The sequence below is a fragment of the Schistocerca nitens genome, chromosome 3 (genome assembly GCF_023898315.1).
Source record: "Schistocerca nitens isolate TAMUIC-IGC-003100 chromosome 3, iqSchNite1.1, whole genome shotgun sequence".
In the NCBI taxonomy this organism is placed as follows: Eukaryota; Metazoa; Arthropoda; class Insecta; order Orthoptera; family Acrididae; genus Schistocerca; species Schistocerca nitens.
Genome location: NC_064616.1, coordinates 837,052,641 through 837,074,203, shown reverse-complemented (window position 1 = coordinate 837,074,203; position 21,563 = coordinate 837,052,641).

Here is a 21,563-nt window from a genome sequence, read left to right as displayed (position 1 = left end):
GATGCAGCATAAAGCCCCGTGGTAGCAGACACCAATGGTCTCTTTCCTTTCTGGTCTCTTTCCTTTCTCTCCCACCACCTTCAAATTACATAACAGACACGCTACTTTCGGAGTCACTGTTGCCGACAAAAATTCTGCTCTGTGCATCTGATTGCTCACTTCTTGGGTAACCTACCCTACGAAATTCAGACGTGATGGTCTTTAATCTTGCAACCGCGCGACTGCTACGGTCGCAGGTCCGAATCCTGCCTCGGGCATGCTTGTTTGTGATGTCCTTAGGTTAGTTAGGTTTAAGTAGTTCTAAGTTATAGCGGACTGATGACTACAGATCTTAAGTCCCATAGTGCTCAGAGCCCATTTTCTCTTTAATCTTGCGAAACAGTAATCCATATTTTAATTGCTGCTGCTTCACCCATAGTGGCCAAATTATTTACAAATAACATTTGAATTACAGGAATACCGAATAATTTTCCAGTGACTAATTAAGTCGAGATACTTTCATTGTGATTACATGTTTTAGTTTTATAAGAACCTTAGAAATGTAGGTGAAACGAAATGATCCAAAACGTGCTTGTACATATATTCTTAATTTGGAAGAATTTCACTACAGTCATTTTCAATATCTAATCGAATACCAGCTTTTAGGTTGTGGACGATGCTGACTGACTTAAACTGTTCACCCGCGTCGAGATTATGATCTATCGCGATGCCGAGTTGTTAGCATCGTCCACTCGCATCTCGTAAAATTAGCGATCACACTCACATAACGGCAAACCAGATTTAAGACAAATGTCTGGGTAGCTCCTTGTAAAATTACACGGGTGATTTTCTTCCCTCGATCCGTGCTTGTGATGCATTACAAAGACCTCGTCGCCGACCGAATGTTAACACCTTTTCTTCATTCCTTCCTTCATCTAGCTTATTATTTGAAAGCACTACACTATGCTGTTACGTCCTAAAAGCGATCTGTGTCCTTGTAGAAAATGTCCTTGGGACTTGTCTATCCAGCAGGATGTCATACTGTCAGGATAAATACATTGAGAATGAGGGAACTCGTTACTAGCCAAGTCGTACGGTTTTGAGTAAGAACGCTACCAATAGCTTATCGCGTATTTTTTACTTCCCCCAAGTAAATACTAGGAGGCTTCTGATTACTTGGTCCTGTACTTAGAAACAATGTCCCAGTAGAACGAGAGCTGAGCTGTGTCGAAACCGGAAGTCTAATCGACATGGAGTCCCTCTGGAAACAGTATGCAGATGGCTGCACTCTCGGATGAGACGCACTAAGCTTACGAATGCATGGCATCGCATTGCAAAACTGTGGCCAACGCCTACATCTCCTTGCCGTAACGATAAGTTCTGGTCCAGCATAGACCCTCGGTTTCCTTTTTTCTCATATTACCACCTGGCACTTTATTACATAGGAATGAACTATCTCGAACAAATTAATGGCAGCTTGTAAAGTGCGAAGCTGAAGCAAAGGTGGTGTGACGACATTTGGTCTTGCAGAAGAAAGGCAATAAGAAATTAAGAGTAGCGTTAAAAATCCCGTCGATGACGATGTCATTAGAGATGGAGCAGAAGCTCTGAAGAGGGCAAAGAAACCATCCCGGCTTCTACATAAAGTTATTTTGTGAAATCACGGGAAACCTCCATATGGAAGACTGGACGGGGATTCGAAAATGCCGCGCGGGATTAGCCGAGCGGTCTGGGGCGCTGTAGTCATGGACTGTGCGGCTGATCCCGGCGGAGGTTCGAGTCCTCCCTCGGGAATGGGTGTGTGTGTGTTTGTCCTTAGGATAATTTAGGTTAAGTGGTGTGTAAGCTTAGGAACTGATGACCTTAGCAGTTAAGTCCCATAACATTTCACACACATTTGAACATTTTTTTGATTCAGATCACCATTCGTCTTATCATAGTACCATCTCGCTCGGCGACAATTAGTGTTGTGTCACTTAAACTGGTTTCCTTGGGTATCATTTATTACAATAATTTACATATTTCAAATATGATCCACTTGTAACACTTTAGTTTTATTATTGTGATATGTTTTTTTCTGTAGGCTGGTAAAAATTCATCTTAAAAACAACAAAATATTAGCATTAAACATGGTCGCCGCAGCTAACCATCACTCCATTACATTATACAAGTTATATAGTTCGTGGTTCAGTTTTCTTTCAATTTTCGTGGTATCTCTTAAAACAGCTCTTGTCTGCTCTGGGGCACAAAGGTGCTTTGTTGCACACTGAACACAGGCACATACTTCGGACCTGGGTTTTTCTTGAACTGCAAACTGCACATCTTCTAGATGAAGAGTGAATAATATGATGTTTACTGCTTTCGTGGCGGGTACTTTTGTGTACGTTTGCCTTGTGTGCCATGACCTGAGATGATATTTTGTTTTTGTATCTCAAGGACGAAACAGCAGCCACTAAAACTATTTTGGGAGCCAACAAATTAATTTACACCTCTCAAAAAATGTAAATGTCGGGTCATTGTCATTACTTTCATCACTGTCAGCAGTGTTATCACAGGAAAGAGTTTCATCGAATAATATATGGTAAAATTCTTCTTCTGCTCTTCTTTTTTGGAGAGACATACTAGATGGAGAAGAAGAGCGGTGGTTAGCCCCACTAACCACACTGATAGCCGCCAATGAAGTATGGAAAATTTTAGTTGAATAAAAAGTAATATTACATGTAGATTTAAGGATAGTCACTACATATACTGAAGAGCCAAAGAAACTGGTACACCTATCTATTATAGTGTACGGCCGTCGCCAGCAAGCAGAAATGCCGCAACACGACCTATGGCTCTATTCTATATCGTTCATATCGATCGGTGTAGTTGGATCGTTTCGGCAGTGACGTCATTTTCGGCTCTTTATCGAAATATCCTATTCAGTAAGCTTGTGAGACCTGTTACCGAACTGTCCTCCCACCGATTTTACGACAATTGCACCATGAGGTTTTGGATTTCGGTATGGCCCTGTCGATCGGTGAGCTGTGGTTTATGTACACCTACAAATTTTGTTTTATACATATTTAGCGGTTTTATCTTTGGATTTAGTGATTGTGTTACTAAAGAATCACCAGAGGACGCATCCGGTTGGAAAGTGAGTTCATAATAGACTATTTTCCTTTGTTAGAAATATGGTTAGGTTAGGTTGTTACTGTGAATGATTACATCCAAAAAGAAAACGTTTTCGGACAATATTCTCTCAAAATTCGTGTTATTTTAATGCAAACAAGAGTTTAAAGATCATTAAATAGCAAAACGACGGCTCTGCATAAGGTACATTACATGAGTGTGAACTGAAGTTAGTAGTGACTTCGCGTACTTTTTCCCACAAATGGTTTGGTTAGTAATTATCGAAACGTGTTTATAACTTTCAAGTAACACTGGAAAGCAATTATGTGAAGCCTGATATTAGAAACCTTCCAAACTATTACGCATATCTGACTTACGCAGCATCGTTTGGCAACGAAGTCAGCCTACGTTCCTCCCCAATAGTACAAAAATTCAGACATGCGTAGCGGTTGTTTGGCGTAGCGAAGTGGGTAGCACGCGGGATTGCGCATGGATTAACGCAAAAAATTTTTTTTCCTCTTCATATATGCAACACGTTCTGAGACATTGTTATTCGTGTAAGTTAAGATTTTTCTGCAATACTACTTACATGTAAGAACGCACTTCCTCAGTAATGATTTCGTGATTTCTGTGCGTTTAAAATACGAAATATGAAATTGTTGGAAATGAAATTGCTGTGAGTGAAACAACCGACAGTGACCTTTATCTTTTTTCTTGTCAGAAATAATTAACCATTTTTTCCGAGTATGTAACGATTTCCGAGTATGCGGTTACACAGGAATCTAAGAGCACAAGTTATGTTACTGGGAATGTAACTAGGAGCAGTCATCTTCATAATCTTGCTTGTCACAAGTCTTTTTCTGTGATCGAATCCTCAACAACAGTAAACAGAGATGTTGGATCTCTGCTGTAATATTTTTAGACTGTAGCACCATATACGAAACATTTTCATTCATGAGATGCATGTTATAAACTTCGATGAACTGCAGAGGCTCTCGAAAACGAGTTTTTTCAATTTTGTTTTTGGCACAGAAATCGTTGACATATCATATCTTCTTATTCTTTGAAACTCTCAATCAATTTTTCGGGTGTTTTTATAGATGTATCAGTGCAATGTGGTACTACACACTATTCCTAACTCATTTTCCGAAACGTAAAATTCAAAACAGGATGTCAGTGTGAATGAGAATAAGATGACATAATGCGGAATTTACGACAATCTGCAGAATACAGTCAAAAACACTATCGTTATTATGCATGCATGAAAACATGCAGTCAGAGAAACTGTAAAGATTTCTATGCATTTCAGCTGAGAATCATTTTCGTCCGACATTTCCGCTGGTATTTTAGCAAAAATTCGTACTGCGAAAACGCAAGTTCGGTACTGCGAAGAATAGCGTGCCTGTGTCGTCTGCTAGCAGCTTTGTGTTCGTGGCGCTGTGCGCGCTGCAGTGCGCATGCGCGGATATGCAGCCGCTTGCTTTTGATTGGCTTGCGCGACGCGAACCGACAACAGTGCTTCGGTTCTCTAGACCCGAACGGGATCGCTACCGAAATGCATTCTGAATAAAGATGGGACTCTAATTCGAGTACCAGACCGTTCGGTGCTCTTGAGTACCGAAACGAACGGCACAATGGCGATAAGATACAGAATAGGCACCCTGGCATGGACTCAACTAAAGTCTGAAGTGGCGCTGGAGGGAATTGACACCATAAATTCTGCAGGGCTGCCCATGAATCCGTAAAAGTACGAGGGAGTTGCGATCTCTTCTGAACAGAACTTTGCAAAGCATCCCAGACATGCTCAATAACGTTCATGTCTGGGGAGTTTGGTGGCCAGCGGAAGTGTTTAATCACAGGAGAGTGTTCCTGGAGCCACCCTGTGGCAATTATTGACGTGTGGCGTTTTGCATTGTCTTGCTGGAATTGCCCATGTCTATCAGAATGCACAACGGACATGAATGGATGCAGTTGCTCAGACAGGATGCTTACGTGTAACCTGTCAGAGTGGAATCTAGATATATCAGGGGTTCTGTATCACTTCAACTGCACACGCCCAACACAATTATAGAGCCACCACCATCTTGAACAGTTCCCTGCTGACATGCAGAGTCCATGCATTCATGAGATTGTCTCCATACCTGTACACCTCCATCCAATCGATACTACTTCAAAAGAGACTCTTCGGACCAGGCAACATGTTTCCAGTCATCAGCAGCCCAATGTCGGTGTTGAAAGGCCCAGGCGAGGTGTAACTCTTTGTGTTGTGCAGTCATCAAGGGTACACGAGTCGACCTTCGGTCCAAAATCCCGTATCAATGTTATTTCGTTGAACGGTTTGCATGCTGACATTTTTTGATGGCCCAGCATTGAAATCTACAGCAATTTGCGGAAGGGTTGCACTTCTGTCATGTTGAACGATTTACTTCAGTCGTCGTTGGTCCCATTCTTGCAGGATCTCTTTCCGGCCGCAGCGATGTCGGAGTTTTTATATTTCATCGGATTGCTGATATTCATGGTACACTCGTGAAATGGTCGTACGGGAAAATCCCCACGTCATTGCTGCCGCGGAGAAAAAAAATGTCTCCAAGCACTATGGGACTTAACATCTGAGGTCATCAGTCCCCTAGACTTAGAACTACTTAAACCTAATACACTAAGGACAGCACACACATCCATGCCCGAGGCAGGATTCGAACCTGTTACCGTAGCAGCAGCGCGGTTTCGGACTGAAGCGCCTAGAACAGCTCGGCCACAGCGGCCGGCGCCTTAGAGATGTTAGGTCCCATAGCCTCGTGCGTCGACTGTAACACCACGTTCAAACTTATTTAAATCTTGATAACCTGCCATTGTAGCAGCAGTAACCGACGTAACAACTGCACCACACAATTGTTGTCTTACATAATCGTTGCCGATCGCAGCGCCGTGTTCTGCCTGTTTACATATCTCTCTATTTGAATACGCATGCCTATACCCCTTTCTTTGGCGCTCGATGTAAATATGAACAATTACCACAAAAATAGCCGTATAAGGAAGAGGTACATAGAGAAATGCACGACACTTCCACGAACACCAAAATTGCATGAAATATCAGCTCGTGTTGTAAATATGTGGCAAAAGCATTACCAGTTCATTTTACAACTGCCGACGGCAGAACGCGGATCTAAGCTTTGTTTACATTCTGACGGGGCCGGAGGCTACTGACAATACTCCACAGTACACGAATGACGCACGTGGCTCGTCATTATACAGTCACGTTATTGTCACAGTACGTTACTACCGCTGTGTATTCTTAGCGTCTGTTGGTATGGAATCTGATCGCGCAGATATACGTTATCGAAGAGTACGCTCAGATGTTCATTACTGATGAGAGGATAAACGGAAGTGTTTGCAATATTGTTAGAAAGAGTTATGGGCGCCTGTTCTGTATCGTTCATACCTTCATTTTCGGTTCCTTATCCGAAGTTCGTATTCATTATGCTTGTGATACCTGTTACCGATCGGTCCTCGTGCCGATTTTTTGACAGCTGTACCAAGAGGATATGAATTTCAGTATGGCCCTCTCGTTCGCTTCAGTGTGTTTTATTTACAACTATAATTTGTCATTTTAAATATACTGAGTGGTTTTAGCTACGGATTTAGTAATTGTGTTACTGAAGAATCACTAGGACGCGTCCGCGTTGACATAAAAAAAAAGTTTCAGTCAATATTTTCACAAAATACCTGTTACTTTTATGTAATTAAGAATTTAAAAATCATTAAATTCCAAAAGGTTGGCTAAGCCTACGTATATCACGTTATTGTTAGCTGAAATTACTAGTGACTTCGCGTAAATTTTTTCGCAAATGGTTTACTTATTAAGTAACGAAACGCGTTTAAAACTGTAAGTAACAATGCAAAGGAATTTTGCGAAGCCTGATAGAGGAAATCTTCCAAAATGTCATGCATTTACGGCTTACACCCGCATCATTCGGCAACTAAGTCAGCCTGGGTCTCTCTCGAGAGTGAAATCAAGCGTCAAACGTATGTGAGTTGTAGTAGCTAAGTTGGCGAGGCAACGAACTACCTTCTCGAAGATTCTAGGTTCGCTTACTGTTGGTTGTGAAAATATTTTCTTCCTCTTCGTGTTTGTAACATATTCTGAGACTTTAATGATCGTCAGAGTTGAGCATTTTTCTGAAATATTCGTTGTTAATTACACATAAGAGCGCGCTTTCTCAGTAACGAGTATCTTCGATTTCGTGACTTCCATATGTTTAAGAAATGAAATATGAAATTTCTGTGTGTGAAACAACTGACAGTGACATTTATACTTTTTCTTGTGAAAAGTAACTCATCATTTTTTCTGAATATGTAGCGATTTCCGAGAGTGTGTTCAGACAGCAATACAAGAGCAGAACTTAAATTACTGCTAATGAAACTAGCGGCAATCATCTTTACACTGTAGTTTGTCACGAGCATTTATTTGCGATCGAATCCTTAACAACAGTGGACAGAGAAAAAGAGTCCCGGGACAATATTTTCAGACTATACTACCATACATGAAACATTTTGATTCATCAGATGTATGTTATAAACTACAACGAACTTCTACAGCTGCATCCACCACACGCTCTCGAAAAACGTTTTCTTAAATTTTGTTTTTATGAACGAAATCTTTGATGTATCATATAGGGAAGTAGGCTACTTCATCATTTCGACATCTAGGAGTGAGTTACAAACGCATTCTATGCATCTTGCTGTTCTTTGACAATCTCTTAAGCAATTTTTCGGGTTTGTGGAGATTTGTTCCACTTATGCAACTAATTGAAGGCAGTTTGGTTATTGCCACATGCGTTTCGCTTCTTTTATTTATGAAGCATCTTCAAGAAAGAAACGACATGCGTATGGCACTCTTCAAGAATAAAAGAAGCGAAACACTTATGGCAATAAACAAATTGCCTTCAATTAATTGCATAGATAGAACGAATCTCTATGAATTTTGAAGCAACTAAGGAACTACGGAAAATAGAAAAAATGATGAATTTTTCGGCTGATTCTATAGATGTATTTGTAGAATGTGGTACTACACTCCATTCCTAACTCATATTCCGAAACAATCCAAAACAAGACGTCGATGTGAATAAGAATAAAATGACATAATGTGCCATTTATGACAGTTTCTAGCACACAGTCAATATTCTGTCGTTATCATGTATTCATGGAAGCACGTGTTCAGCAAAATTTGAACAGTATTACATATTCTCACCATACTTTTAGTTACTGTGAAGAAAAGCGTGCCTGTGTCGGCTGCTAGCCTCTTCGAGTTCATGCTGCTGTGGCGTTGCAGTGCGCATGCGCGGATCTGAGGCCGATTACTTTTGATTGTTTGGTGCGAGGAGAACTGACAACAACGTTTCGGTTAGCTAGGACCGTTCGGCATCGCTTCCGAAATGCTTACAGAATAGCGATGGGGCTCTCCTTCAAAAACAAGACCGTTCGGTACACTCGCGCACCGAACCGATCGGCAAAATGGCGAAAAGAGAGATCAACATCTGCAGTATGAATGAGTGAAGGAAGTGCATAATGTTGTGAATGATATTAAGCAAGTGGTCAGAAAATTGTGACACCAAGGAAGAAGAGACTGAGGAAGAAAACGAAGTGTCTTGACAACTTTGATAGGTGTTTAGTGAAAAGATAGTTCTTGGAATATTACGATGTTAAAAGTGAAATACCCATTCTTCAAAATTTTTACAGTTGCGTGGAGGAGGATACAGATATTAATTTCAAGGGGAAGCGAACAACTTTCTGGAAAATTTTGAAGGATATGGTGATTGTTTTGAAAAATGTAAGAATAGACGAACGTTTCTTGTTATGGGGGAGGACAGTGTAGCATGGTGTGCATGTTTCTAACAACTTTGAGAGAAAACGAGAAAGATGCTAAGACACCAGTCATGTATACTCATGAAGCATGGGTACGTAAACACTATACCTTCAGTAAATGTTAGCAGCATAGTGACTACCAGGTGTGCATAAAAATGAAGGTTGTGGGCAAAGAGCAATAGCGGCTCATGCAGGAGGAGAAATGGGCTTCACTTGAACATCCAGAGGTCATCTATGATGCGAGTTCAACATCGAAATATTATCACAACGAAATTAACAGTGAAAATTACATCAAACGGTTGGAACAGCGTATAATACCAAATATTCCAGGTGGAAGTATTGTCGTATTAGTCAATGCACCGTACCATTGTGTTCACGAAAATAAAGTGCCTAACATATCTTCTCATAAAGTAGATGTACAGTCATGGTTGACCAAGCATAAAATTCCGTTCGGTGCCGATTTAACACGCAACAAGCTCTTGGAAAATATTGAACGTTACAAACCTGAGGCAGAATATACAGAAGACAGAGTACTACAAGAATCTGAGATTGGACTTACAGTGTTACGCCTTCAACACTGCAACAGTGATCTGTGCCCCGTCAAAGTTATCTGGAATTTAATTAAACAGAAAATTTCATAGAACGTCAGCAGCGTTACCCATTCCCAACTTAAACAAATGACTACGGCTGCAATACAGACCATTACGAAAGACAACTGGAATAAGGTTCAAAATGGTTCAAATGGCTCTGAGCACTATGGGATTTAACATCTTAGGTCGTCAGTCCCCTAGAACTTAGAACTACTTAAACCTAACTAACCTAAGGACATCACACACATCCATGCCCGAGGCAGGATTCGAACCTGCGACCGTAGCAGCCACGTGGCTGGAAGAAGGCGTGTGATACTGTGAAGACTACTATGGGCGAATGCTGCCACATGGATGCACTGATGGACGAAGGTACTGAGGCCGTAATTATTCAGCTTCAACCAGATAGTGACAGTGAAACTTCGTAGCGTGCTTCTGAGGATATATCGGACGAGGCAGATTCAGAGTCGACAGAAACAGCTGCTTTGGACATCAGCAACAGCTCTACCGAGTCAGCAGATGAGGCAGAATTTTGTGCAGAGAAACTACGTTTTCAGCCCGTACGTATGGATTACAGGTTGTTCATAACATTTTATTAACTTTTTCCTCTAGGTCACATTTTTTTCCTGTATTTCTTTTCTCGTATGAAATCCTTGAGTATTTGATTTTAATTATTTTTATTTATCCATGATAATATTTAAACGTTTGAAAATTCTGATATATTGATTAAAAACAAAAGTCGAATAATCTGTTTCTATTAGCTGTGAAACGCGGTCAGAAATGTATTTTTCGCTACAAGAGTGATCAAAGTCATTTCGATAAAGATTTGAAAGTAAAAAAAAATATTCCAGCAGCTGACAAGATCTGAATCCACAACCTCTCGCACATTAAGCAAACAGGTTGCCCACTGCACAACTTCACATGACAGTATGTGCTGTCTATTTTAATGGTATAGATACTCGCACGAAATTCGGAAACTTTTTTTGTTCATTACTTGAAAACGAGGGTCCAATAGGGTAAATCGCTCCAGGATGTGATACGTGGGACCCTAACCTACACCACCGTATGTATGGTTTCAAAAGTCGATTTCATACCCGCTCCAGTGGGGACCGCTCTTTTTTAGTTACCAGATCGTACACCAAGATTTCTTTTTCATTTTCATTCCTTATGCTGCAGCGTAGAACAGCGAATGTATTTTCATTTGCTGCACGCCCAACTCAAGTTATTGGATACAAATATAACAGTTTTATTTTAATTTCGAACGATTCTCGGTGGAAGAATGTATTAATAATAATTGTAATACTCGTTCGCTTCAGTTATAAGATCATAACACAAAGGTTTTTTTTCTTCATTTCCTACGTTTTCTGTAGAAAAATATATTAAAAGAGAATGTACCGTTGTCTCCTAAACGCACACATAGCTGCATTGTTCCATCGTAAAACAAGAGTTTTATATTATTATTGTTCATTTCCACTGCTTTTCTGTAGAAGAATTTGTTAACAGAATGTATATTTGTTTTATTTGCTGCATGTATACCTAGTACAGTTCACGAACCGTGTTACATTTTCACTGAGCGCAGTCACACCGTTCGAGTGTCATCTCAAACAACCAACAAGAGCACACGTAAACAGTTTGCAGCGAACCCAGCTAAAACGGCAATTGTAAACTGAACGGGTATTACTGCACTTTGATTATCGTGCCATCTAGTGAAACTTTAGTCAACAGTTAGTTAGTAACTTGAGAGAACTACCGGCCGTTTGCGGTAAATTGAGAAAAAAATGTGGTTAGCCACAGTGACGACCGCTCTTTCAAAGTGTCTACATATGTCGTAGGCTACAATGGCGCCCTCCTTTCAAAGACTCAAGCAACCTCTGAAGGCCAAGAAATCTGTCTGCAACAACTCAACAATTTAAGATTCCTTCTTTTCCTACAGATGGCTCACTTAATACCTGACATTTGGGTAGTTAACCGGTCCTTGTACCTTCTTTTCCTATGTCTTAGTTAAATTCCATATCTCTGCAAGAGCCGGCCGGTGTGGCCGAGCGGTTCTAGGCGCTTCAGTCTGGAACCGCGCGACCGCTACGGTCGCAGGTTCGAATCCTGCCTCGGGCATGGATGTATGTGATGTCCTTAGGTTAGTTAGGTTTAAGTAGTTCTAAGTTCTAGGGGACTGATGCCTCTGCAGTTAAGTCCCATAGAGCTCAGAGCCATTTGAACCAACTCTGCAAGAACTTACACTAAAGTTCAGATTCATTTTTTCCGTCGAGAAAACAAACATAATGCTTTATTCTGCCCCTCACGTGGGTATCAGTACAAAGTCACTAGTTTCTTACATGCGTTCACTTCGAGCGTGTTGTTTTGGTAACGAACTACAGCTCGTTTCTACACTGAAGCGCCAAGAAAGTTGAAACGTCCCCTTTGAACAATTATACATGACTGTCCTTAAACTGACACACAATATTTTTAGCGCAACGCAGTCTGACTTTCAATAATCCCTACAAAAGAATGGCCCTGACTACCATTAACTTATACCTTTCACAAATCACTTACCTCATAAAAATCTTCGTAACTCGAACTACTGCAATACAGCGAGCGCCACTACTGCCAGCTAAATAAAAGATTCAAACTACAGAAGGCACTAAGTACTGATAGGCATAGTTAGTAAATGAAAGATTTTCATAGAGAACAAACAATGTATTTACCTTAATAGTGTTGAAAAATCATAATATACATAGCAGTTCATGACATCCAGTCTTACAAATTTCAAAACTCCGCCATTTCTCTCCCCACATCCACCACTGCTGGTGGCTCACCTCCAACTGCGCAACGCTACGCGCTGTTAACAGCCAACTGCCCAACACTACAATGGCAGACAACAATTCAAACCAGCCACAGACTGCACACAGCGCATACAGAGCGCTACGTGGCGTTACCAATATAAAAATTTAAACAGCCTACTTAGACTTACATAGCCCCCATGGTCCCCCCAAAAAATTTTACAAATTGTTTTGGGCACTGGCCAATACATATTTGTCAAAATTTTTGCACAATTACAATAACAGAGAAATCAAATGCACACACTTATTGATACAATGTTGGTCAAAAGCTTAAATTTTCTCACAGTCCATAAAGACAGTCCTGATCATTCATCACAGTAAAATTGCAGTGTTTTTTTTCAAAGTCTGAGCAGTAAAAGAGAATGCACACGGAAGTAGTGGATTTCCATGCAGTCTTGAAGAAGTGGTGTTGTCCTTACAACGGAAAGACAGTGCTGACTCTTGACATGCAGACAGGTAATGGGCCACAACAGAGCAAACCCCACACAGAGTCAGTCGAAGTTTTGAAAAATATTTGTAAGTAGGTCATCACAGAGTAGACCCACTGTAGTTCTGGTAGAGATTACGGTATTGGTGGGCCACAAGAGGTGCAGACTCACTGCAGTCCTTGTAGAAATAATGGTATTGGTGGACCATCAAAGATGCAGACCCACTGTAGTCCTTGTAGAGACGGCCAGCAGCCATCTGTAGCGACTGTGCAGGTGCACAATCACCATCGAAGAGTCTTGCAGAGAATATAGCAAGTCCATAAACCACCACTTGTGCACGCAGAAAGTTTTTGTAATTGTCCTTTGAAGTCTTGCAGACAATATAGCAAGGCCATAAACCACCACTTGCGTACTCACAAAAATTTTTGGAATGACCTTAGAACCAGCACTGCTGTTATCCAGTCCCTTGCTGAATTATCAACACACGTGCAAACACTAACAGTCCCTACTTCTCACATATTGTTCATATACTATGACCAACAGAAACGTGTGCAGTGAAATGGAACTTACAAGTTAATAATATGATGAACTGGTGTCAATTACAATTTTATAACATAAGAATACAATTACAAAGGTACAAAACACATCATTAAAGAACATAACAATACAGATAACATTTGTAGTACAGACTTTACAAAAGAATCGAAATAACATAAACATCAGTGTTACAGGAATTATGACATGAGTACATACATAAAAGATCAGAATAACTTTCGAAACATCAACTTCACACATGAGCATTAAAACAAAACAGAACAAATATTGTTTAAACATCTTTACAAAGTAAATAACATAGTATTAGAAAAATTCTAGAACATAAATCTTATTAGCTAAACACATAAAGACAGGAAAGAGACAAATATACAAGAGTACACAAACACATAGTGGGTTTACACAAGGAAAGGACAGGGTTTGTTTTACTGCAGTATTTTGCAGGCAAAACTTTCTTTACTTCTTGGAGATCTCCCTTCGTTCTTCACTATTTCCAAAAAGTCCTATCCAAACATGCTTTCTGTATTTTGTTCACATCCTCTTTCAAAAATAGTTTTTCTCCACTGTACAGTACTTTTTTTTTTTTTGCCAAACCATTTTCTTCTAGCTTCTCAATGCATTTCTTCCAATTCATTATAGTTAGTTTCTTATATAGTCTACCCCCTCTTAAGCTAACTTAAATCTACTGAGCTCAGATATATATACAAGGGACGAGGCAATGCAGCAGCACATAACAAATGAACACAAACAGCAATGACAAAAAAATTCAAATTGGCAAAGCAAGCAGCACTAAAATAAATTAGCAGAGCAATTGCAATATTACAACTAATATGAGCCAATGTGCAGCAACAGGAAAAATAAATCAGTAGTAAAATTGGCTTAACAGAGTAATACAAAGTGAAATTCAGTAGCACTATGACTGGCGAACAGCAGCAGCAAATGCAATAACTTATACCTAAACATGACAAAGCTCAAGCAGAAAAAAATTTACAGTAAAAATGGCCATGTTTAATACCTATGTCACATCTTAACACTAGAGTGATGCATCACTTACTCTACCAAAAAAATTACCAAGTACTTAAAACAAAATTATGTATGCAGTTACTGTTATTAATCCCTTCTTATTGTTCTTTCTATTCCAAGTGCTCCTTTTTCGAAGAATATGGATCATAAAATAATTATTTAATAGATCTGTTGACAGAAAGTGTTCACATTAGCAAATACATTTAATTTTATTTTATAAAACCAATGCTGCAACACAGCTGGAAACCAGATATCAAATGAAATAAGCAATTACGCAAACCAAAGCATAAAAATATCATTCAATAGTCATGTGACATTTCATAAGTTAGTAGAAATTCTCTCAACTCTCGTAGAAAGACGCTTGTCATAATCAGGTGTGCAGATGTAAGTAGCTTTCCAAGTAATGAGCGTGTCGTATTTGCGATGCTTTCTACAAAGATCTGTAGAAACAACATCCTATTGATATAACAGTGTCCAAAAAATTTTCATTGGCATTGTAATACATTCACGCATTTACATACATTTCATAACTCTTAAAGTACGATTCTTTTCCAACAACCTTTTTCACAAACCAGAGTCCCTAACCACTACTCGTTATTCCTTACCTTATTACACATATACATATTCGTCGACACTTCTTCAATATTTCATCATAACAAATACGTAGCATAATCAAATTCCTCATATAGCATCAGTTTATTGATCATAAACATACCTCAGCAGCATAATACACATCGTCGTCGTAAAAATAACATCATAACACCTCAGTCAAATCTCAAAAACGTCGTAGCTTTCTGCAATAATTTCAACACACAAAAAATTCTCTGCTCATTTCAATAGTGTCATCTACCTCAAACGTACTTTAAAAATCATGATCCCATACCAAATGCATCATTCAAAGCTCTCATAATATCACAACGGTTCCTAAAAATATGAACAGTTCACAAAGTACAGACAAAATACAATTTCGTAAGTGTGAAGTTATCCAATGGTGTATTTACATAAACATCTGTCACTGATGTAGTAAAATTAATGTTTGTCTCTCTCAGTTAAATAATCAGATAGCTGTGTAATTTGTGTGTTTGAGAAATATGGTACCGATGTGTAAAGTTGTATAAGCAAATACCATATTAGCTAGGGCTCCTTGTGCTTGCCAAACACATGGTACACAAAGTAAGCGTGTACCCCCCTGAGGATTAATGTAATTATACCCTCAGGTGTTACAGATTACAGCAATGGAATTAAATGTATCACGGAAAACCTTTGTGTGATTGTACTTCTAATATCTTTAAAAATAAATGTTTTAAGTACAAAATTAATCACTCAAATATGTGTACCATAGCGCTAAACTGTGCGTCTTGTTGTAAGATAATCTCTGTGTAAGTGTCGTAGTTATCGTCCTCCGAAAGCAAAGTTCTGCAGAAGTCAATGTACTTACCTCATGATAAACAAAAGTGAAATGCTTTGCGTATAGATATCTTAGTTGTTACGCTTATTGCCGTGATGAAGAAAGTACTGTGCTGTAACGTATTGTTGTGCTATGGAAAAGGCTGTCTCCTTGTAGCTATACCACAAAAGTTACTACTAAAACATGTTTTACTTTCCAGAAGAATTCAGAAAAACTGTGCAGATATAAAACAGATACACCGCAAAAGCAACATTGTAAATTGTCACTCATTAGTAGCGTCGTGATAAAATCGAGTAGCTGTCACATAAACTAACCACTGTGACATCTGGTATCTTACAGAAAGTACTTTAAATCCAGAATGTATTTTCAAGTAAACCCAAATGGTGCACTAAAATCTCATTAGCAGTACTGGTAAATGTTCTAAGTATGTGAGCCTTATAGTCGTTATGTAATCGTGCAACTAACAAGCAAGAATGTACACACACAATAACATTGTGTCGTCTGTTCACAATAACAATGCATTCGTAATATCTGTTTAAATAAGTTCTCTTGGATCTTGACTGGATATTTAACTTCAAACATTGTTGCATATTAAGAGATTCTAAGTCTGACAAAGCATACTAGTAATGTAAAGTGAAAAGTTATATGGCAAAGACAAAGTTAAAAAGCAGATTATCTTTCAATAAACGGTTTTACATGTGAAATGTGGTGTAAACCTTTACTCTTCCTAGTATGAAGAGTTTCAACTTCAATGCAATTTACATGTGGTATACGTCGGATTCTATAAGGTCCATTGTAAACTAGAAAGAATTTATGACTCATGTGTTTCTTCTTATGTGACAATGAATGAGCTTTAATGAGAACTTTCTGACCAATATATAATTTCTTTGCATTTGCTTTACCGTGTAGTTTTCTCCTTTTGTCTGCTGCAGATTTTATATTTTTAATAGCCAAATCAATTATGTCTTTGTGTCGAAGTTTACGTGTATTCGGGAAAGGTACAAGCATATGATAACATTTTCGTGGGCCAAAATGTGCATAGCTGAAATGAGTTTACCACATGAGCTTATTAACAAAATCGTCAGGAATGCAAAGTACCCATAGCTTGTCATCAATAGTGCAGCGTTTGAATAGTATGTTGTTTCTAACCAGATTATAAAGCCGAATCTGTGTGTGTGTGTGTCTTTTCATGCCATTTGCTTTTGATGTCTTTCCAAATCGGATCTTTATCTTGTTCATGAGCAATGTCCTTTAAAGATGTGGTGATGAAGTTTTCAAAGGCGACTTTCTGAATGTAAAGAATACTGAAATTTTTTTTTGAGGTTGCCTTCTGTGTTACTTTTCTCAAGCCCAGCCGGTGCGCGTGACAGTGCGTCTGAAACAATGTTCTCCTTGCCGGGAATGTAGACTATTGTGAAGTGGAATTCTTGCAGAAACAATGCCCAACGTTTTAAACTGTCATGATTTAATTTTGAAGACATAAGAAATTGTAAAGCACGATGGTCACTGTATACTTTTACGTGCTTACCAGAAAGAAAGAAACGGAATTTGTTAAATGCCCAAACGATAGCTAAAGCTTCTAATTCAGTAACGGAATAATTTTTTTCAGATTTTGTTAGCACTCGGCAAGCAAAAGCAATGGTTTTCTGAACGTTAGTGTCTTTTCTATGGCTTCTTGAAATAAATGGGCACCAAGACCGACTTTAGAAGAATCCGTGCTAAGGCAGAAATCTTGTGACAGATCTGGATGAGCTAGTATTGGCGCGTTAAGTAGCGATTCTTTCAAAGAATTGAATTCCAACGGTCCTTGTTCGTCCTAGTTCCAAATAGTATTTTTTCCAGTGAGAGAACAAAGCTTCGGTGTAACAAGAATTTGCATATTCAGAAAACGACGGTAAAAATTTACGAGACCTAGAAAACTGCGGACTTGTTTTTTGTGGATGGAACTGGAATGGCTCTGATTGCTTCTAACTTTTCAGGATCCGGCTGAATGCCTTCAGAAGAAATAATATGTCCCAAAAACCTCACCTTCGACCTACCGAATTCAGACTTTTCCAAGTTAACTGTAATATCAGATTCTGCAAAAATACGTAACAAACTGTTGAGGATGCGATTATGTTGTTCCCATGAAGCTTCTGCTATTAGAATATCGTCGACATATAAGGTGATGTGACGTTTTAAGAACTCAGGTAATATGGAATTTAGCCCACGAATGAATGCTGCCGAAGAAATTTTCAAACCAAAAGGAATTTTCCGAAACTGATAACAAACGCCGAAATAAAGGAAAGCTGTGTATTTTCTGCATTGTGGATGAAGTTTGATCTGTTAAAAGCTGGATCTGAAATCAATGGAAGACAACACTTCTACACCATTAAAATTTTGAAGAAGTTCTTCCAACGTTTGCGGCCTGTCTGTTAGCATTGATTTGTCTCGAATCTAAGACAAGCCTGATCAATCCATTTTTTTTCTCAACAACATGTAATGGATTGTTGTATGAGCTTACTGCAGGCTCAATAATGCCCTCGTCAAGTATAGATTGTATTTCTGTTCTAACACGGTCCCTATAATGTGCTGGAATTACGTATGGTCTAACACAATATTTAGTACGCTCACGAACACGAAACTGGTATTGAAATCCCTTGATTGTTCCTGTTTTGTGAGTAAAAACTGTGGAATGTGCTTGTAAAATCTCAAAAAGGTCCTGCCTATCAGTGTCATTACAATTCTCAATTGTTTGAATTTTATTCTGAATTAACTCATTAGTTTCAAATATGCCGTCGATATCATCCCTGTCAGTACTTGCAGAGTGATTGTTAGTGACTAGTTCCGTAGAAAATTCCGAACTGTTGTCTAACAGAAGGTAAAGCCGATTAATTTCCTCGTCATGGTTTGAGAGCCAATCTTCAAATTTCAAAGCTATTGACTTACCTTCTTTCTCTAAACTTATTTCAGCAGCGTGAAAGTTTAAGATTGCTTTGTAATCATTCAAAAAGTCTACTCCCAGTGTAATTTCCGTCGACAATAATGGAACAATAAGAAAGCTCATATAGAACCTGTGGCTTTGACAAAAGAATTCTAAGTTGGTTTGTTGGCGTACATCTACACTATTTCCAATGATTGCACCTTGTAATTTAATCTTACGTAACGGAAGTGTGGGGCAATCGTTCGATTTGTTGCATTTGCTAAAAGCTGTTTCACTAATTACGAAAATGGGACTGCCAGAGTCAAGTACTGCCGTAAATTTTACGTCATTTACAGTAATGTGAATCACAGGATATGCAATGTTGTGTTGTTTTACGTCGTGTTCCTGGAGTAAGATTTCCCTAATATCTTCCATTTTTACGTAATTACTAGCTATGGCAGCTGCGTCGTCAGTTTCATACCTACGTTTCGTGGCTGCCAGCGGTATGAGTCATTGCCTATTGTGTCTTTGTTGGCGCGCGTCGTTATTGGGATTTGGAGACCTAACTTCTACAAATTCACCTTGACGAGAGGACCCTGCTCTGTTTGAATCCCGCCAGTTCTGTTGCAATTCAGGTCTGTCGTTACGATCATATCGTCTGTCGTCATGTCGGTAGATTCCGTAGTTTCTTTCTTGTCGGTAACGTGGTGGAGAATTTCTCCCTGAATCGTAACTGCGCGCTGGACCGCTGCATCTAAATTTATTCTGTCTCCCTTGATAATAATTATTTTGGTTCTCATATTGACTGTTTCTCTGATTGTCTCTGTGTCTCTGTGTGTGTGCAGAGAGGTGATCTTTCCCTGTAATTATTACTACTGTGCCAACGGTTGTCATACGGGTGATGTCTGTTTTGGTCACGATTTGTGTTGTGAGAATAGCCTTGTCGTGTCCAGTTATTATTTCTTTCATCGCGGAATTGCAACGGATGTGACCTGTAATTGTTGTGTTCCTGTTTTCGCGTTCCGCGGATGTCAGTGTCAATTTCTAATTCTTGTAAGAGTCCCTGAAAAGCTTCACTGTCGTCTTTGCAACGTCCTGCCAAAATAATATGTCGTAAATGTTCAGGTAATTTGATTAAGCAAATGCGGATGAGTTCTGAGGGGCTGTATGGGTTTGAAAGATACTGATTCTTGTGCAACATGTCTTCAAAATATTTCATAAGACTCGAAAATTCAGATTGTTCGAAACGTTTCATCATTATGATGCTATGTTTTACTCGGTCTTGTGTAGCTTGAGACCAATACGCTGAGAGGAAGGCATGATAAAATTCTCCTTCACTGTGACAATCGTGAATGACCGATAGCATTCTTACAGCTGGTTCATTCTCTAAATAGCCACACATAAATTCTAATCTGTGCTCTAATGACCAGTTGGGAGGAAAACAATGAGAGAATTGATGGAGCCACGATTGTGGATGAATGTCGTTGCCAGAATTCTTAAATGTTTTAAATTTACGTGTAGCAATGAACAGCTTATAGTCAAAATCATCATGTCGGCGAGTCGCATATCGGTCATTGTTACGTCGTTTCGGCGGTTCCATTTCAAAATTCGGTGCACCTTGCCAATTTCTTTCATAATTTCCGAAGTGTCCTGTGTTATTATTTTGTGGTTGTTCCGTATTTCTATGTCCCTCTTCCCGTACTGGAGCGCGAGTGTCCTCTGAAATATGTAATTCTTGTATTACTTGTACCAACTGATTTGTACTTCCTGGATTTCTCTTTTGTACTGTGTATTGATTTGATTTTGATTTTGTTTGAATTTTCTAATTTGTTCATACTCCTCAGTGTCCGTGATGGCTACAGGTCTTGTGTCATTCAGATCATAACCTACCTTTGTAGATAAGTTAGTGAACTGATCTGAAAGTTCGGCTACTTTATCCGATAGTGAAATTATTTCCTCTATGTGTTTTTCTGAACCAAGTTTCAGAGTGTCCATTTGTGTTGAAATCGTATCTACTGTGTCCTTTAAGTTTTCCTGAGTTTTTGCAAGTTGCGTAACCGAATCGGTAGATGCAACTGAGTCAATTTTAGCTTTGAAGGTGTCGTGATTTTCATGAACAATAGTTTGCAGTTCTTTTATGGCTGTTTCGTGATTCTGTAATGCATTTTCATGACGCGAAAAAATAGGTTGGAAATGATCACAAATTTTTGTTTTTACATCATTACAGACTTTTTGACATTTCGATTCAATGTTATGTAACTCAGTAGTTAAATCTTCACTTGTTTGTTCAAGTGTGGTGTCTAACTTCCGAAGATTTTGTTCCATTGTGTCCAACTGTTGCTGTGTTTGTCTCTGGTATTGTTCCATTGTGTCTAACTTTTGACGATTTTGTTCCATTGTGTCTAACTTCTGAAGCTTTTGCTGTGTTTGTCTCTGATTTTGTTCTATTGTGTCTAACTTTTGAAGCTTTTGTCCCATTTGTTGCATTAATTGTAATAACAATGCACTGGTGTCTGAAACATGTTCCTCAGTGCTTTTCGGCAGCGAATTTGCACCGTCAACATTCACATTTTGACAAGCGGAAAATGTGTCTTGAAAACGGTGAGAACCCAAAACCTGAGTCTACAGTATTTGCAATATTGTGTTCTGTCATTCCCGATTCCTGAGGCGAGCTGTTGCCGATCGATCGATCGATAATGCTTCCCTGTTCACTACCTGTTTCACTGTCCACACCATTATTTGACGCCCGCTCCATTTCCCTCTGCACTGTTACCAAATTACTACTTTAAATGTCCGTTAATTCATTACATAGCGGTGCTGGTAAGTTACGCTCGTCGTCACTATTATTTCTCAGTTTACTTTGGAGCCTAGTGT